This window comes from Protopterus annectens, chromosome 3.part1, assembly GCF_019279795.1.
Source record: "Protopterus annectens isolate FY-2018-M chromosome 3.part1, PAN1.0, whole genome shotgun sequence".
In the NCBI taxonomy this organism is placed as follows: Eukaryota; Metazoa; Chordata; order Ceratodontiformes; family Protopteridae; genus Protopterus; species Protopterus annectens.
Window position 1 is genome coordinate 810,446,422 of NC_056732.1, and position 19,707 is coordinate 810,466,128.

Consider the following 19,707-nt stretch of genomic DNA (forward strand, 5'->3'; position numbering starts at 1 on the left):
AAGTCTTCTTACTGCAGAAGATACAAGAAATTAAGTTTCAAAATATACTCACTCATTTAGTCTTCAGTTTTTCCTTCAGCAATAGTCATCTTCAAGCTGTAGTAAATAAAATATGTAGCCTCCTAATTTTATATGATCACTGTAACATCAATGTCTCACATTACAGAAAGGCATACTGTTGAGTATCATTGCTGTAAGTCATCATAATACTCACAACATTAACCTTTCAGCTGCTACATCTTGAATAGCCCCCACACACACTCACACACGCACACACGCATATTCTAATAAGATGTAGCTCCACATATCAATCAAAAATAAATTAATTTAGAAGGAATTGTAACATGGAGGGAAAAAGGTGAAAATGGTAAAACATGCAAAACTGAGCACATTTTTCCCATGGGACAAGTCCCCTCCATTCTCCTCTAATTCAGATAAATATCAAAATAGACTTTAAAGTTTTTAGTCCAGCTTTTGCTCATTTTGAGAGGGCTGCCACACAGAAGGATCTGCTAAGAATATCTCATTAAGTATGACCAAACTGGAAAAAAACACTGATCTAGTAAGACACACATCAGAAAAAAAAAATTTCGAAGACAAATGTATGTGAATCAAAGAAAACTGAAGTCAGAAACGAAAACTGCCATTATCTTCTTTATAGTGATTACCTTACATAAAAATGGTTTATTCATTATCCAGTACCTTCTGCATTCAGTGTTGAGGAAAAGGAACTTTTCCTACAATGCAATAGAAACAATGTAAAGAAATTGTGCCAGTCTATCATATTATGCAAAAAACACTCTCACTTATGCCTTTGGGGATTTTGGAAGATCAGTTGTTCTGTACAGCATCTGTGGAATGTGGGAGAAAACTGGAACATATGGATAAGAAATACATGCAAACACAGGCAGGGCATGTAGATTTTACTCCAAAAGTATCATACATGGCAACAGATGTGGGATCCAAGCACAGTCAGGCAGGAATTGTAACTGTTGCAGCACTGCACCACACTCGAGTGATTTTACATATTTATTGTTTTCTGGAAATGTTACAGTTTTATGGGCACGTTTATTATATAATCCCTATAATGTGTAAGTAAAATTCCTTTTTTCTTTAACTTTTTTCCTAATCACCCTACTATTTAACTGCTAATACATCAGCAGAATAACAGCTCCTCTTGTTACTAGTTTTTCATGTATAGATACAGATTCTTAAATAGTGCCTTAACTCTTGTCCTTCGAGTATTTCAGTTTTCATATTTTTAAATAAAAAATCTGCTTCTTTTTATTTTAAAACAGTAACTTTTAATACTGAGTCTGCAGTATGCAAGTGTGCAGTGGCTTGTTGCTCTAAATCATTTGTTGTAAACCAAACATATTTATTAAAATGAACAGTACTGTAGCAGCAGTTTTCAAATACTGAGTATAGGATTCCTCATTCTCTAACCACTACTGCTAAAGTTTAAGTACATTAATTCTGTAACTGAGATTTCAAACCCTATAGATTGATAACATTATATAAGAGCTTTCATGAGTTAGTATATCACTGTTAATTTAAAATACCCCATTCAGAGTGTAGTTCTGCATAAGTAAAGGTAAGACACATTTTAGAAAGGTGTTATTGTGTAACCCCTTCTATGTTAATTTTGAAACTGTGAAATGGTTTAAAGATTTGTTTTCCTCATCATAAAGTGCAAAACTTGCTCTGAGAAAAACAGCAAGATTTCTTTATAATGATAGGCACAGAACATTTTGATGTGACACAAAACAGAACTCATCTGGCTTAGATACAAAGCAGACCTACTTTTACTGTAAGAAAATGAAGATTATTTTGTTTGCAAAGATAATGCAGAACTATATATCTGACTCATTCAAATAAGTATATTAAAAAACTTAAGTACTTAATTCATGCTAGAAGTCCTTTGTGCCTCTGTGTATTCAATGGCTTAACAATAACCATAATGTACAATGTTAGGTTATAACAACAATTCTTGTGTAAACTGTAACAGAGATGTCACAATGCATTTCTTTAATCCTGCCTTGGTCAGAATGGAGCCTGACAATTATTATACAAGGCACTGAATTTAACATTTAAAACTCATGACACTTTATCAGTGAAAGTCTTTGGCTCAGCAGCATTACTTTGTAAAGTATTAGCTGCTCATTGACAGCAAACCAATTACTGAATTCACAGGTTTATAGGTTCATAGGTGTTTACTTGGCTAACAATCACAGGGCCTTTTTAAGCCTAGCCATGCATCCCAAATTTTTGACAAGTTCTGATACCCTTGTTAAGCGTATAGTGTAAGCAGGGTCTTGGGAGATGAAACATTTACTAGCAGGGGCCAGGGAAATGAACCATTTACAGGTTGCCTGTGTCCATTAGAGACACAGGTGCCAAACCAGGGATTAATTTACTGTTCCCCATCCAATTATCCAAGTTCACTTGAATTGGGTTAGGGAGGAAATCTGCATCACATGGATGGGGAGCCTATTCCAAAGTCAGGGTAGTCTCTGGGATACATATCTGTCTCTCCAGCAGGTCCTATTTATATCACAGGGAGGGTTTACATCTTTAGAATGGTTATTTCTGGTGCTGTTTCCACTGTGGATATGCAGGAGGTCCATCAGAGTGGGGTCTGGCAATGTCCTGTATGCTAGGCATAGATCTCCCCTCAAAAGCCTGTAGGAGACATAATACAGGGCTAGGACCTTGAGGTGGTCTGCATAGGACATTTTACTTACGCTCAGTATTCTTTTAGTGAGGAACCTCTCTGGAACTTCCAATTGTTGGATATGTCAGATTAGGTACATACCAAAGAGGGCATTGTATTCAATAATAGGTCTCATGAATGCCAAATACAGTGGAACAATGACTTCCTTAGAATTAGATGTCATACCTTTGTTTATAAGTTGTGCAATATAGAATGATTTCATCACTACTGTAGACACAGGATTGTCAAAGATTAGATTACTGTCTATGAGTGTCCCTAAATCCCTGACTACTAGGTCAACACTAACGGGTGTGTTGTAAATAATATAGTTACCATAGGTGGATGACTTTTAAAAGGATACTGTTATGTATTTCTTGGCGTGGCTGTGACACCTAGTTTATCTGTGTCAGCCCTTCCTGGAGAGCATTTGTGTCAGTGTAGGATTCAATGACAGCTCCTACTTTACAATCATCTGCAAATTTAGTCAGTCAGAGACCACTGACATTGCCCTTGAATTCAGAGAAGTAAATTCCAAAAAAGGAGTAGTCCAAGGACCGCCCCTTGAGGGACTTCCCTTGTGACTGGCCTCTTTGCAGAGGTAGAATCCCCAATTCTAGCTTCCTGGGTCCTGTCTGTGAGCCAATTGGCTATCTACCAGGTGACATACAGGTTTATATCTAACCTCCTGAGTTTGTCAAAAATGCCCAAGTGGGATATTGTGTCAAATGCCTTGGCCAGGTCAAGGTAGGCAGTATGAACCATTTTGCCCTCAATTATTGCTTTAGTGACCTTCTCAAAGATGTCCACCAAGTTGAGTAGGCATGACCTGCCATTGACAAAACCAAACTGGGTTGGATCCAGTGTCTGGAGGTTTACTAGATCACTATTGATCATTTCTATAATAATTCTTTCCATAGCTTTACATATAAGACTAGTGAGATGTATGGGTCTGTAGTTTCCAGGGTCTGTAGATGGCCAACCTTTGTGCAGAGGATGACTTTTGCTGTTTTCTGTACATGAGCCACCAAGCCTGTTTGGAGACAACAGTTAAATCACAATTCCAGAAGGCCTGATAAGTTATGTTTCATGCTATTTAGAAGGCATCCTAGGTATTGTCTGGGCCCACTGATGCAGTGTTCTCTGCCTTAGAGTGAGCATTAAGCACCTGTTCCTTAGTCATAGCAGGGGGAGTTATATTTGATGGTATTTCCTGAGGGAAGGTTGGGGGGAGAGAAGGGGAAAGTTGGAGCTGAATTTATTGGCCAGTAGGTTTTCTATATCTTCTGGCTCAGTATATGTGGCTCCATTTAAATTGATCTTTGCACACAATTGTGTATTACCTTAAATTTGACTTGGGTAGATTTTATTTGTCTTCTGAGTTATTTGTTTAGTTTGATGACAGTGCTTTTATCCTGCTGGGTGCTGCACCTAATACCTTTTGCCATGATTTTCTTCCTTCTGTTATACAGCCTACTGATTTTGTGATTCCACTAGGGCAACTTGTTTTTTGAGTTAGTTCTATACTTCTTCCCGGTGGGTACAGCTGCCTCTATCCAGCTATTAACATGCTGGTACAGGGCTTCTGTGAACAGTTCTGCATAGGCAGCAGTGTTCTCAGGGTTTATGGGGGCTTGCAATTTTGCCAGGATATCACTTAATAGCAGGAAGTTAGCCTTAGATGGTTCCTGAATATTCTAGGTTTTGCTGGGGGTTCAGGTTTTATTTTTACTTCAAAGGAGACCATTTTGTGGTCTGACCATACCAGGAAAGACATTGTAGTAGGGGGTGTTCAGCACTATCCTATATTAGTACAGACCAGACCCAGTATGGTTACACCCCTGGTTGGTGTACTTACAATCTAGTCCAGGGAATTAGTGTTTACAAAATCCTGGAATTTCTGTGCCTGTATGTTTGGTGTCATATAGGATTCCCAGTTAATAGTGGGGTAATTAAAGTCATCCATGAATATGGTATTGGTTTGGATGGTGAGTGTTTCCAACAAGTTTAAATATATGGTATGGTATGGGTTTCCTTGGTCATGGAAGGGGACCTATAGCTTGCAAGGAAGTGTTATTTGATTTTGCCTATGGTGATTTGAATATGGAGCAGCTCCAGACCATTGTCCTGTTTGATCAGCCTTGAGGTATATTTTTTTATATAAATCAAGACGCCTTTACCTTTAACCTCTGTCTGTATAGTAGCTGGTCTAAATGTGTGGAAGGTATTATAACCTTGCACTGTAGGTGTGCTCTCTGCGGCTTAAAACAATGTCTCAGTGACTGCACAGACATCAGCATTCTCTAGGTGAAGACAGCTTCTAGACAGTGGAGTTTTTTGTTCAGATGCCTAGTACTGAACAGTAATACCTTCAGATTTTCTTGGTTTTGATTTCGTATGTCAGAAGTACTTTCATTCTGGCATTGCTAAAAAGGCATTATTGGTGAAGACAATGTTTTAGCTAATATTCAAAAGCCTAGAGGGAAGAGGTGTAGACCATCTCAAGTAAAGCAGTGTGACCTGTTAACCATTTCCTAACATGCTGACAGATATAGCACTCCTTTAGAATGACACCAGAAATTAAGCTAATTATTAAAGTCAGTCAACATTTGTTCATATTGTGGCATCATTCTTGGAGAAGGTAAAATGCTGCTCAATGCTACACTCATACCAGCCTGAGATACATATTCTGAGAGCTCCTTGATGTCTCTCTTCATGTAGTCTAGGGAGGAACATCTCAGATCATTTACTTCCACATGGTCTATGGCTGAGTCATATTAGTATTTGTTTGTGTCTCACGATGGAGTCTCCAGTGACCAGAATGTTGGATTGTGTGGTGGCTTGCCTTACGGGCTTAGATGTAGAGGCTCCATGAGATGTGGCTGTATGTGTTGATGTGGGTGTTGCATTGAAAGACTACATTTGGGGATGCTGAGGGTATTTGTTATGTGTATTTCATCTAGGTCTTTAGGGTTTAGGAGGGTTATATTTAAGTTCCTCAGCATAAGTGGGTCTATATGTCTGCTTTGAATTGTGTGTGAAGGGTGCAGTGTATGTACTACTAACAACCTTATTGACATCAGGAGTACTTTTATGTGAGTGCTTTGCCTCCAGTGGCATTGTGTAAATACACATCTCACATACCATATCAGTTTGTTTGAAAATTAACTGGCTGTCAGTAAACATGAGACAATTTCTACATTGCCTCAGGATGCCCATATTGACCAAGCTAGTAATGGAGATAGTGGGAAAGTTCATATCCATGGCAACAGACCCTTTTTTATTGATAAGCAGTTGGAGTGAGAGTATAAAGCAGTGTTAGGAGCATCCAGTTTGCAACTCTAGGAACAGTGCAAATTAGTTGTTCTGTGTGCAACTTAGAATTGGTGACATTTCAATCATGTCTTTACAGGAATAATGTCAATCAAGGTATCTGTGTCTCTACAGGGCATTGTCAAACACTTGAGGGGAAACTAATAAGTAGACCCTGACACTTCAAGGCTGAAGCATTAAAGCAGGTATTCTGAAATTAGAAACAAATCAAGCAGTACTTACTGAAAAAATATTATTAGCTTGTCGGGAAAGATGAAAAGAGGGGATGCATTCAGACCTCTCAATCATACTGAATTTCTCAGTTTTTACCAGTTTTGAGGTCCAAATAATGGAGTGCCATGATTCCTGAGTGGCACCCCTTAATTTCTAATTTTCCCAGCTTTTTTGTTAAACTTCAGCCTTTTGATTTGATGCCATCACATCAGCTACATGAACAGCCTGCCAGAATTGGGCTTGAGGGTAATGTGCAAGCATTTCCAGCTGTTCCAGGTAAGGACATTTTCTTGAGTGAGCTGCAAGGGAATGGTTCTGTTCCTCTGAGAACATTTGTTACAAGTGAGAGGAATTTGGTTTGTCTCTGGGTACGTTATGGCTGCAAGGGAATTTGGTTTGTTCATTTTATTTTATACTGATCTTATGCTGCTTTGTTCGTTATTTTATATTTACCATACACTGCTTGGTTCATTCATATTCAACGTACACTGCAGTGTGTGTGTGTGTGTGTGTGTGTGTGTGTGTGTGTGTGTGTGTGTGTGTGTGTGTGTGTTTGTGTGTGAGTGAGAGAGAGAAATGCCCCAGTTAAATATACCTAGCGGCTAGAGTTACTCAGGCTCAAACCCTTTACCTTGAGTACATGTACCAAGAGCCTAAATTCCCTACCCACTACCACTTGTGAAAACTGTCCAGATTTTTATCTCATATTTTTATTCTTTTCTGCTCCTCATAAAATCTGTGGTTTTCTGGATTTTTGTGGCAAATCAGTGAACAATTTAATTCACTAAATAATGACAGGCATTTGAATTTCAGACTTCCTATTCTTCAGAAAATACATGGTAACACAAAACCTTTTATTCTACCAATCTTCTAAGTTTATAAGCTCAATATTTGAAATCTGTCCCTATTTTGGGGTTGTATCCTCCCATTATTGGCTTTGCCCATTTTTTTCTGCTAAGAGGTTGATAGCTATGGTGAGAACTGAATTCACTGAATATGTTTGGTGGCTGTATTCCCCCATTATTGGCTTTGTTCAGGTATTTTGTGCTAAGAGATTAAGAACTGAATTCACTAAATGATAGCCATTTAAGTTTCAGCCTTCCTGCCTTGCAGGAAACAGCTGATTTGACATAGTGGCATGTTGCTCTGACTGGTGAAATGCATGATGATCACACAACATTTTATTCAGCAAATTTTCAAGATTATATAAGCAATGTTTAAAATGTGCCCCTGGTTTTGGACTTTTGCCTCATCCTATAAATTGTGGCTTTTTCCAGATTTCTTGTGCTGCAAAGTTGAGAAATACAGTTGTGTCAAATAGATTTTACAAGGTGCTGAGCGCTTCAGGGGACGTGAAGTTTAGTACTGTTTATGCTGAGCCTGCTTGCATTGTCAATAGCATAACAGGTTGAATACTTGATTTTGGTGCAGAAGGCTGTGGGTTCTACTCCCACAGTATGTAGATGCATTGCTGATACTGTACTGTGTTGCACTTTTAAAGGGGGTGGATGCTGCAGTCCTGAGAATGTCCTCTTTGGTGGCAATAACTAGTAACTATGAACCTGTCATCAGTTTGCCATACATTCCCTATTGCAATATTACTAGCTTATCATTTTTTTAACGTGACATAGGTAATTTATTCCTCAAGGGCAACAGGCACTTTATTTGTTGATGAAACAATGACATATAAAGTTGTTTGCTAGCAGAAACTGTTTCATTAGTTACAGATCTCTTTAATGTGGAATTATTTAGATGACTTTTACTTCTGCAGAGATTGTGCATATTTACTGATACTGGTGGACTGTAGAAGCTTGAGTAGACTTTTATGATGGAAATGTTCTGAATTGGGCAGTTTTGTAATTATTGGTGCATGTGTTTTGTTTCATTGTTTACTGGAAAAATGTTCAAAACAATAAATTTAAAACACACTCTAACAGCTGTATTGTATTATACAAGGAATATAATTTAATATAATCAGGAAGGTGTATCAAAGAACACATGTATGTTTTGTGTGCAAGGGACCTATGATTTGAAAACAGCCCAAAGTTAATCTTTATCTGTCACTGGCCAGATGTATTTTCTTTGAATGTGGGTTTCAATACTATTTCAATGAATGTGAGTTTCAAGGGCAGAGAAGTTTTAATGCTAAGTCTATTTTCATTGTGAGACTGCATTACTTTATTTAGCAGATGTCTATTAGGGTTTGTGCTGTAAAATGTAAAATAAAACTTTTAAATGAAATCCAAATCATCATAGAAGTAAAGTAGTATGCGCATTACAGTGTTTATGGTAAATGGGGTGAAATAGCCAAGTAATGGGACATTGTAATGGCTGCAGGGGGGGAGGGCTGTATACTGGAATGTCCCATTTAACCATGATCTTATGAGGGGGGAAGGACAGCAAACTCAAAAACAGCCCCGGGTGGCACAAACTGTAGCTACGCCACTGATCAGTAGGACATAAAGAATGACTTTTGGAGGTCCTAGCAAACTATAATATTCTTTTGCTAAGATTAGAATATTGCTTACCATTAAATTCCCTACTTTTACCATAAAACCCACATACTGCAAGAATCCAAAAATAAAATCCTAAGGTTCATCATCTTCTCCCTTCCCATTGAACATCATTGCCAGCCATTTCATAGAAAATGGTTGTCATTTACTACAGGGCCTGTGTCTCTGGGGCCATATTTTGGTTGTCTGTTCTTCATCTTGCGTTTGAAAGTTGATATCCCACAATTCCATTGAAGTGAGTGGGGTTACATAAGTATGCATGCAAATGTTATATTAATAAGTGCATAGATTTGTATATATTTTTCATGGGCCTTTCTCCAGACTTTTGATTCTTCCAGGATGAGAGGTATGGAGTCGCATGAGTGGGTACTATCTAGCTGCTACTAGTGTTGGTCTCACCACAGCTTCACTCTGCTGGGATACAATGCTCCTTTGCTTCTTCTCTCACCAGAAGTAAAACATCAGCACTAATCTCAAGATGAGAGGCAGACTGCAGCCTTTTTGGTGATCCACAGTCTTGTTCCAGATGATGCAATGGTCTGTAGGCTTGTTATAGCCTTTTCCTGGTAGGTGCTTTGAATAACAAACAGAACAATCAGGAATGTCAAGCACAGACACTCACTGCCCAACCAGAAACAACCAGGAATCAATGCACTGTGTTCGTAATCTCATCAGAAGTAGAATATAAGCACAAATTTCATGTTGTCACTTATGAAGTAGTTATTAGGCTTTCTGGTGATCAACAGTCAACAGGAAATAGGATAGTGCAGTGGTGAAGCGGTAGTGTTGTTGCCTCATAGCAAGAGGTTCTCCAGTTTGATTCTTGGCTGTGGTGCCTTGTGTGTGGAGTTTGTATGTTCTCCCTGAATTTGTGTGGGTTTGCTCCAGTTTCCTCCCACATAACAAAGACATGTGTTTAGAGCATTTCTCCCTAGGCCTCCACTGAAAATTGGCTTTGTTCCAAGTTAGACTTTCCCATTAAACAAATGTTAAATAAATAAAAAATAAAAAAATATTGTCCCTGTGCTCCTTCTGTCACCAGAAAAAACATTAGCACTAGTTCCAAGATGACTAGAGAGAGGCAAAATGTAGGCTTTCCAAAAACTTGTGGACTTGCAATAGATGTTTAAAGGTAAGATAAAAAATGGGTTAATATCCTAAGTACTGCATTGTGTACTAAGCAGTTAGATATAAAAAGGGGGGTAACTTAAGCTTTAGCTGTCTAAGTGGAGAGCCACTAATTTAATTAAAAGAGCAATATAGACTGAAAAGGGGTGGGCACTTTTGTATTCCAGTAACTTAAGCTTTAGCTGTCTAAGTGGAGAGCCACTAATGTTATTAAAAGAGCAATATAGATTGAAAATGGGTGGGCACTTTTGTATTCCTGTTCTACAGAATAAAGTAGGATGGACAGTAAGTTTAAATAGTTGAAGAGGAGTAATTTCACAACATGATAATGTTGTGCTTACTCACAACAGACAGTGAAAGAGGAGAGAGAAGGATATATGTGGTCAAATTAACGCAAGGGGCAGGCAATTAGAAAGACAGGTGTGTTTAAGAACAGCACAGCAACATATATATATATATATATATATATATATATATATATATATATATATATATATAGGAACACTTAATAATCCCAAAATTCTGAAATACCTAATTTCAGAATCCCGAGATTCTAAAGCCGAAAGCTCAAAAGTACGAAACCCCAGAAACACGAATTTCAAAATCCTGAAGTATGGATATTTTGAAGTAGCACTTTTGGTGTTGCACTGTGTGAAGGGATAGCTGGAAGTTCAGGTAAATATTTATGTTTAAGGGTATTGGTTAGGGGCTTTAGTGTGTGTCAGTGTGTTTGGTTACTGTGATCTGTGTGTGCGAGGGGGAATCTAGCTTGTATGGTGGTGTTTTTGTGTGTTTGTCTGTGTAGTGCGACTGCAGAGTTAGTATATTTAAGTAGGGGGTGTGGGGGGTGTAGCCCCCCACATGGGGGTGCAGTGGGGCTTGTATGTAGTGTTGGTTTGAGTGTTTGTGTGTTGGGGGAAGCTGTGTGTGTGTGTGTGTGTGTGTGTGTGTGTGTGTGTGTGTGTGTGTGTGTGTGTGTGTGTGTGTGTGTGTGGTGTATGATTAGTGTAATGTTCGCAATTTTAAAATTCGTGCTTCTGGGGTTTTGGGATTGTCAGGTTTTGGCTTTATGATCTCGAAATTCTGAAGATCGATATGTCAGGATTTCGGGATTATAAAGTGAATCCATATATATATATATATATATATATATATATATATATATATATATATAATCTTTCCATATTGTTGAATGTTCATAATATTGACTATCTTTAATGCCAGCAAAAGTGATTGACTAATTATATCATCACCTCTATTGGCATTAATTTTTTGGGAGGTCACTGAACTCTGTTAGAATCAGTGCCCAAAAATTTGCATGGGGCTGATAACAAGAAATCTGTGTTAGAAAGGGAGACTTTATGGCAATTAAGATTACAGGCGGATAAAAAGCCTGGTTTACATGAAACCATATATATTAAATGTTGTTTAGAAATGTTTTTATAAATGTTATCTGTGCAGGGTGATGTATGAATTTTGAGATGTTCCCTGAATTTTTTATGAAGGTTTTCAATGGATATTGTTAATTGAAATGGGTATTTAATTGTGGATGAAAGGATATTTTTTATTGTGACGCAGATGAAAGGTTGGCATAATGGTTAAGGTGTTTACCTTACAGACATAAGGTACAGGGTTTGATAATGCATGGGGTAAATGGATAGGCTTAAAATGGCCCACAAGGGCAGTTAGCCTAGTGCTAAGCTTTGATGAGGTGAAAGTGCTAAATAAATAGGTATTTCTTCACTCTGTGGTTGCCTTTGGATGTTTTCGGTATGGACATAAAGACTTTCAATCAAAGTGAATTGTTTTTGTCTCAGACTGGAAAACAATGTGGACTGTATCCCCACTATGCAACATTTATACTAAGGACAATCTAACACTGCTATTATTTCTCCTTGAGCTTCCTATCAACAAAACAACATGAGTCTGTCTAAACCACTATGGCATAAGTCAAGGCATCTAGGGCCTGCCTCCTAAAAATAAGTGCTCAGTAAAGAGGGAGAAGAGAAAGGAAGCCAAAGACATCACAGACAGCTCAGAGTTTCCATGTTCTACAGATTTCGTACTAGGCGAATTGTTTTTACAGCCCACAACTACAACATTCATTGACACTAAGGCCTCTGGGATGATCACTCAGCAGACACCCATGTCTTCAGTATCTAGCACATCTTCATTGTCAGAAATCCCTCATGTTTCTTTGTTGGCCAGTGATTTGACACTAAAGCCAGCATTATGATAAGTAAAGAGGAAGGTGGAATCTCAATATAGTAACAGGTTCACAGAGACTGTAATGAGGCCTTAAAGGCAGCTCTCTGAAGCAAAGTAGACACAAGGCATCTAAGCCTAAGAACATGAAACCCAGCCTGACTCAGCTTAGGCCAGGCAGAACTTTAGTCCAGCCCTCTGTCCAGGCTTATTACTCTGACACTTTGGTTTAGCTAGCAAGAACTCTAATATTTTATATGAAATCTAAGAGCTTGCATCAGACATACTATCAGTGTTAGGAATTCCTAAAAAAGGGAATGGTGGATACTCTGAAGTAGAATCCATTCCCACAGATTCAGCATCTGATGAGTTAGCCTAAATGAGTAGAGTTCCACCAAGTGCAGACTTCAGCTCAGATGTTAAAGGTAGCCTGTCCTATGCTTCTCCATCAGAGGACTTCTCCTTTGGGAACACTCTCTATAAAATAGATTTAACCTTTCAGTGGGATTCCAAGGAGTATCCTAAAAGTCTACAAAAATATACAGCTTTCATTGGTCTCATTGAAATTAGGACCTTAACTGTCTCTCTATAGCTAGAGGTACAGGAAGATATCTTTGAAAATGCATCTTTGGACTCTGACTCCTGTTCATCAGCTCCTAGGACAGCTGACCATTTCTACAAGGTTAAAGATTGCCACAAGTATTTACACAGAAATCCTTTAGCTGATCTAGATGTGATGTCTCTGGCTCCCAGTAAGGGAGCAGTTTTGGTGTCACTCAGGAATCATGTCAAAAAATATATTGATCTGGGGAATTCAGATAATTCAGAAAAATGTTGCACACCACTTCTTGCCTCACATTAGGATTTTGAAATTCCAGAGGCACATGATATCTTATCAATAGACCTTAGTAAAAGAAGTGAGGACCAAGATGCAGAAGAAAATAAAGATCTAAAACAACAATTGCTGGATTTTTGTGATCTTTCTTTTAAGGTGGGCAGGCATCCAAAGAAGTGTAATCATGATACACTAGATGCATCTTACAGAGCAGAAGACTTGGGGTCAGTTATTATAAGTCATGCTTGGTGAGGACTTCCTCAATCCAGACAATGCAGTTAGGCATTCTTTATCCCTCCTTATACAAGGAATTCCTCTTTGGAATCTTTGAACAGGAAGTGTACAAAATATTGGGAAAACAAAGCTGGCCTACCCAGTTTATTAGTCAGATATTTCAAACCTTTGTGTCTAGATGCTGTAGCAACCTCACAAACAATGCCTTACCCCCCCATTCCCAGAGAAGAAACCAACAGATGTGGAAAAGGCGGAAAAAGTTAAGTGCAAAAAAGAGCTGCTTCTATGGGGCCAGATAATATTTCAGGTTTCTTATCAATCAGGTAAAAACAGGACCCTTCAAGCTCCTTGTAGAGGCTCTTCAATATCAGCCTCCAAACCGAGTTTGTACTAGACAAGTGGAGGACTGCAACAGTCATCCCCCTGCACAAAGCTGGGGTATCAACTGATATGGGTAACTATAGACCTATAAGCCTGACCAGCCACAACTGTGATGCTATGGAAAGGGTTATTATGGAATTAATAAGTAAGAACATATGCATCCTACATACTCATAACTCAAAGCCAGTGTAGTTTTATTAAGGACAGATCCTGCACACTTAATCTGGTGAACTTCTTAGAAAACATTACTGAAGTAGTAGATGATAGAAAATCTGTACTCACTGCATATCTAGACTTCACAAAGGTGTTCAACACCATCCCCTACTCAGAAATTGTTGCTAGAGACATCTAGCTTAATATGTGTAACAGTTTGGCTATACAAATGGCTTATATATGGAATCCAGAAAATTAGGGTGGTGGATCTACTTTCTCCAAAAGAAATGTCACTAGTGGTGTACCTCAAGATTTGCTCTATTGTCCACTCCTTTTTGACATCTACATCTTGAAGGTCAAAGCTAATGTTAAGAGCTTATGTCTGACCAAATTAGCAAATGACTTTAAACTTGGATACCATCATAAACTATGCAGAAGATACCAAGGTCCTCCAGGAAGGCCTTTCCCAAAAGAAATAGCGGGTGTCAAACCATTGCCTAAAACTAAATGTCAAAAAATGTATAAAGGCATCCTTCAACAAGCATGTTTCCTGCAACTATCATATTGACAAGACACCCCTAGAAATTTACCCAGTAGTGAGGGACCATGGAACTCATGAGGCCAAGGGACTATTATTTGATCACCACATATTCACTGTTATAAGGGAGTTGTTTTGAAATATGCAGCTAATTTGTTAGGGTATGGCATTCATGCTCAGGAAGGTAATCATTTCACTGTATTCTGCACTCATTAGATTGATCATTGATTAGAATGCCCCCTTCAGTATGTCAAAATCTAATCACCTGACACAACACGAGTGACTACAATGGTTTCTCGCTAAGAAACTCAAAGGCATAAATCACAAAGGCTACATTAATTGTCTCAAAACCCTGCCCCTGTGTTTGGCATCTTATGGTCTACTGAGGAGCAATCTCTGCCTCACTTACAGGGCCTCTATAAACCCCATGTTTACAGATCTGCTACACATTCACAAGTCCAATAATGGAAGAAACACACACTAAAAAGATCTCAATATCTTCTGCAACTGAAATAAAACATGCTGGAGAGATAGATATGTCTAACGGAGAACATCACTTCTTTGGAATCACCTTTCTCTCCATGTAAAGCAAAGTACATCTCTTACTCTTTTCAAGTGTAATCTAAATGAGCGGATCAGGAATTGCAATTTCATTCCTGGATTGGCAGCTTTGCCCTTTATGACTGCCTGCCCCTAGGTTATTTATACTCATAATAAAAGAGGCACTGAGTTATTTAAGTATTTAAAATACAAGGGTTAGAAATGTATTGGGAATACATGGCTATGATTCTGAAGATACTCACAGATCATTAACCTAATAAGTGCCAATGAACCTATCATAGACTTTTCCCATTTAAACCAATTTCTGAAAGGGTCAAAGTTCAAAATAATCACGTTGCTGGGATTGTTATTTCTTTTTCCTCAAAGAGCATTAAAAATAACCCTAGATCTCAAGGATGCTTGTCTACTCATTCCTATAAATGAAAAACACAGAACTTCCTCAGAATTTTAGCAGGGAGGGGAGCACCCTTATCAATCTAGAGTATTGTCCTTTGGCTTCTTCAGTGCACCAAATGTATTCTCAAAATATATGGCTTGTTGAATGTGGTGAGCTAGGAAGATTGTTCATGGAGGAGTCTGTATCTCCACTGAGGAGTATCTAGGCAGAAGCAGGTGGAAGTGATAGGTGTGAAGATGTGTGAGTGGCCCCAGCTCCGACAGAAGTTACTGCACTGTGCATGTGCCTTTGACAGGTTCGGGGCACTCTCAAGAGTAACAAATCAAAAGGCCTCTAAAACTGACTAGGGAACCAAATAATGTGATAAGTAAAGCAAATTAGATAAAAACACACTGGTTCCACACGACTGAGTAAATGTCACAAGATTATTTATTCCAAGGAAAACAAGTAAGTGCTTTCATGGATATCATCCGCTTCATCAGACTACAATAAGAAATGACATTAAAAACTTGCTTATATACAGTCAAATAAGCCAATCAAATAGGCTGATAACTTAATTGCATACTTAACCTCTAAAATGCTGTAACACATTAAAAAAAAAAAAAACACTCTCAAGAGTAATTTAGGTGCAGACCTCTAAACACCTTAGCAAGTATAGTATCCTAACTGATTCACAGTATGGACAAAACATATTAACTGCCAGATATGATATAACTGATGAAATGTTCAGACCTATGAAGAAGGGGTGGTTGACTGGGACTATTTTCACTGACATCTACAGGGACTCTAAAAGTGTTGACTACATAATTCTAGCAACAAAACTTAATGTGCCAAGATTCACTTGCTCTTCAGTCAACTGGTTTAAAAACTATTTAACTAACATAACTTTTACAGTGCAGAAATGTAAACTATCCACTAGTACAGTACATTCTCATTCAGAGTCTAACAAGGTTCTATGCTTGGTCCCATACTATTTTCTCTATTTATAATGACATAACAACAGACATGCCTCCTTTGAACATTACTGTTTATACTTATGACATAATCCTTCAACGAAATGGTCCATCCTCCTTAGCTATCCAAACTGTTTTTTTTTTTTAAATGGTTAATCCTCCGTCAGCCAGTGAATTACTAGTAATGATCTCATTCTAAATATCATTAAAGCCGCATGGTTTACAATCACCATTGCAAATCACATTCAACTGAGATTGACGCTGTTGAAATGCAGTTTTCCAATGGGCAGTTTTGCAAACCCAAATACATCGACTACACCACATTGAATGGGTAGTGTAGTTCAAGTATTTGAGTTCAGAATTTTGGGATGAGATTGCGATTCAGTGAGCAACAGGGAATTAACCCATTTTCTCACTGTAGTGCGATCTTGGAGTTGGTATATATAATTTTCAGGGGGTGTGGGGTGCAGGGGGGCTTCCCCCTGCATAATAGTAAAATACACATACCGTTGACTATGGAATGTCATGGTACATTAAGCTGCATAGCATGGGTGATTAACTTCACCTCCTGCTATGTCTAATACATCGAACTACGGGTGTCAATGTATTCAGTTTTGACCTGGCCACAATTACGCTGCTCCTGATTCAGGATTTTGGGTCGACCATGTGACCAGTCAACCTATGCAGTTTCAAGGTTTCAATACTAAACCAAACAGCAGCTACGCTCTTCAGCACTCAACACAAGCTAACAAAATCCCTCTCCTCCAGACATACACGCACACACACACACACACACACACACACACACACACACACTCACACACACACACACACACACACACACACACACACACACACAAGAAAATGAGCTCATCTCTTCAGTGGATAAATGCTAATATGTTGACCTTGTTTTAGACACTCTCTGACTTTCAAAACCAACAACTCTACCATCTCAAAAGTTACAACTCAGCATAAGGTTACCTACTCTATCTCCAATCACCTAACAAAAAACTGCAAATAGGCACTAGTTAAGAAAAACTTCATACCTAAACTTGAACATGCTTTGTCACTAATTCTCCTCTATTCCTGTTATAGCAGAAACAACATTCATACATTTAATTCTGTGTACATTTATCAAACTATGCTATCAGCTGAAGCATCAATGTTTTACACTACAAACAGACAACTGGCTCCCAGCACCAGCTCATTCCACTTGCCCTTTATCATCACTTTCCTTTAAATATTTACGTAATAGCTTCTGCACATATCTTGGAAGCAGGCTACTGGTCAGAATGTCTCCCTATTCTCTCATAAGCCATGAAAGTAAAGCTTAGATCCTACATAGGCCATCCTTTGGAAATTCTACCAGGGGAAAGAGCATCAGTAAAACAGCCCCTTGTACCTGGAACCATCCAACCAGAGAGCTTAGGAAAAGAGCAGAGAAACAACATTTTAGAAAAAAGGCCGCTAAAGCACCAAAGGAACCCTACAAGTGTTCCTTTTTACTAGGCAAAGTGTAGTCTTTCTTCTATCATGCCTTGTCCACAATCATTAGCCTTCTTGAAAAATACCAATTCTAGTATGCATTTAATATGTTTAGAGGTGCTAAGATGATTGGCCTAAGTTTGTAAATATATAAATCTACATAAGGAAGTTGTAGGTAATCTGTAAATACATTGAACTGAATGGGTTCTTAGGAAATGTGTTAACCAAGCAACGCTACCCAATAATCACCTTTTCCTTCCTAGAAGATTCAAGCTCTCCACCTTCTCAGCTTTTTTTACAAATGTTAGACTCTTCCTCTTCTAGCTGGTTTCCCAGATCTTAATTCAGGAACTATCAAATACCAGCCAGTCTCCTTTAGAGTATTAAGATCATCCTGTAGTATATAGCTCAACTGTTCAGCTGTATGCATTACAATAAACTATTAATAATTTTGTACGTCAAAACAAGTTATGAATACATATGTATTTTATGCAAAAGTCAGAGAGGTGTGGAAATCAACATAAGCTTTTATTTTCAATTCTCCTAAAATATTTAAGTTTCACTTATACTGACTTGTGTGGTATCACTTTTTTGTATGTTTCTGATTTTTTTTCCATGTTATCTGTTCACATTTTTTTGTTTGTTTGTTCTGGGACTATAGTTTTGTAGCTTTAGTTGCAGTTGTGTGAAGATTGTAAACTACTAGAAGTTCTTAGCATCATTTATATATTTATTGCACTTCTATTGCCATATGTAGAATTACTTTAAAAACTAGCTGTTTGTATTTTGAACCCTGCCTAAGGCATTTGTCTTGTTTCAGTCACAGTTCTGGCAGGACTGTAAACTACTACCAGATTAGAGCCTCATTTAGTCATTTACTACTGCTTTTCCCCCCACAAGCAGTGTTACTGGTAAATTTATGCATAGTTTGGTGTCTTAGACTGTTGTAGTATTGCACTTGTGGGATTATTGTATATTTTGCTACAGGACTCTTGTTTTAATACTTTTAAAACTTTTTATATTCCAGTTTTGCAGCTAGAGTCTTATATTACATTTAGCATTTACTTTCTTACAGTTGCACTCCAGTACCTTTCTGTTCCCCTGTTTTTATGCCTGTCCCATCTCCCTCTGATATATTAAGCTAAAGTTTCTGAAATTTTGACATACCTGGAGTCATTGAACTGTAACTCGGAGTCATAGGACTAAAGATCAAATATTGGCTTTATTTGATTAGATCCTTTTCTATAAAGCCTGGTATACTCAGCACAAATGTATGCCCACCCACGGTGTTTTATGCAAGACTCAGAGAGGTGTAGAAAGCCTCGAGCTTTAAGAAACAAGTTTTTTTTCTTCAAAAAGGAAAGAAAAAAACTTTTAATCTCAATTCTGTTTAAATATTTTAAATTGCACTTATAATGACCTGTGTTGTGATACATTTGTTGTACTTTTCTGCTTTTTCCCCATGTTTTAGCCAAAAGCAGTTATTTGTTTGTATTTTATATAGTCTATTTTTGGACCTTAGTCTTGTAGCTTCATTTGCAGTTGTGGGAAGATTGTGAATTACTGCAAGATCTTAGCCACCTCTATCTCCATAAGTAGAATTGCCTGCAAAAGCCAGCTGTTTGTACTTTGAACCCAGTCTAAGGCGGGTCTATATTATAACATCGAAGTTCAAAAACTTTGAATGTTATAATATCGAACCCTTTAGAGCGAAAGCTGACAATAGCGAAGCCCCAGAACATCGAAACTTTACCTAAGGTAAGATTTCGGTGGTCCATGGCTTCGCTATTTACAGCAGTGTGGTGCGATGGTTATGGACCGGGTTTAGGGAAGTGAGCAAATGGAGGTTACGGACTGGGTTCAGGTAAGTGTGGTGCGATGGTTATGGACCGGGTTAAGGTAAGTGAGTGAACTGACTGGGGTAAAGTGAGTGTGCGGTAGTTAGAGACTTTAGGGTTAGGGCGCGGGTGAGGTGAGTGTGCAGTAGTGACAGACTTTAGGGTTAGGGGCGGGTTACGTGAGTTAGGGTTAGGGTGTGGGTCAGGTAAATGTGCGATTGTGTGGACGT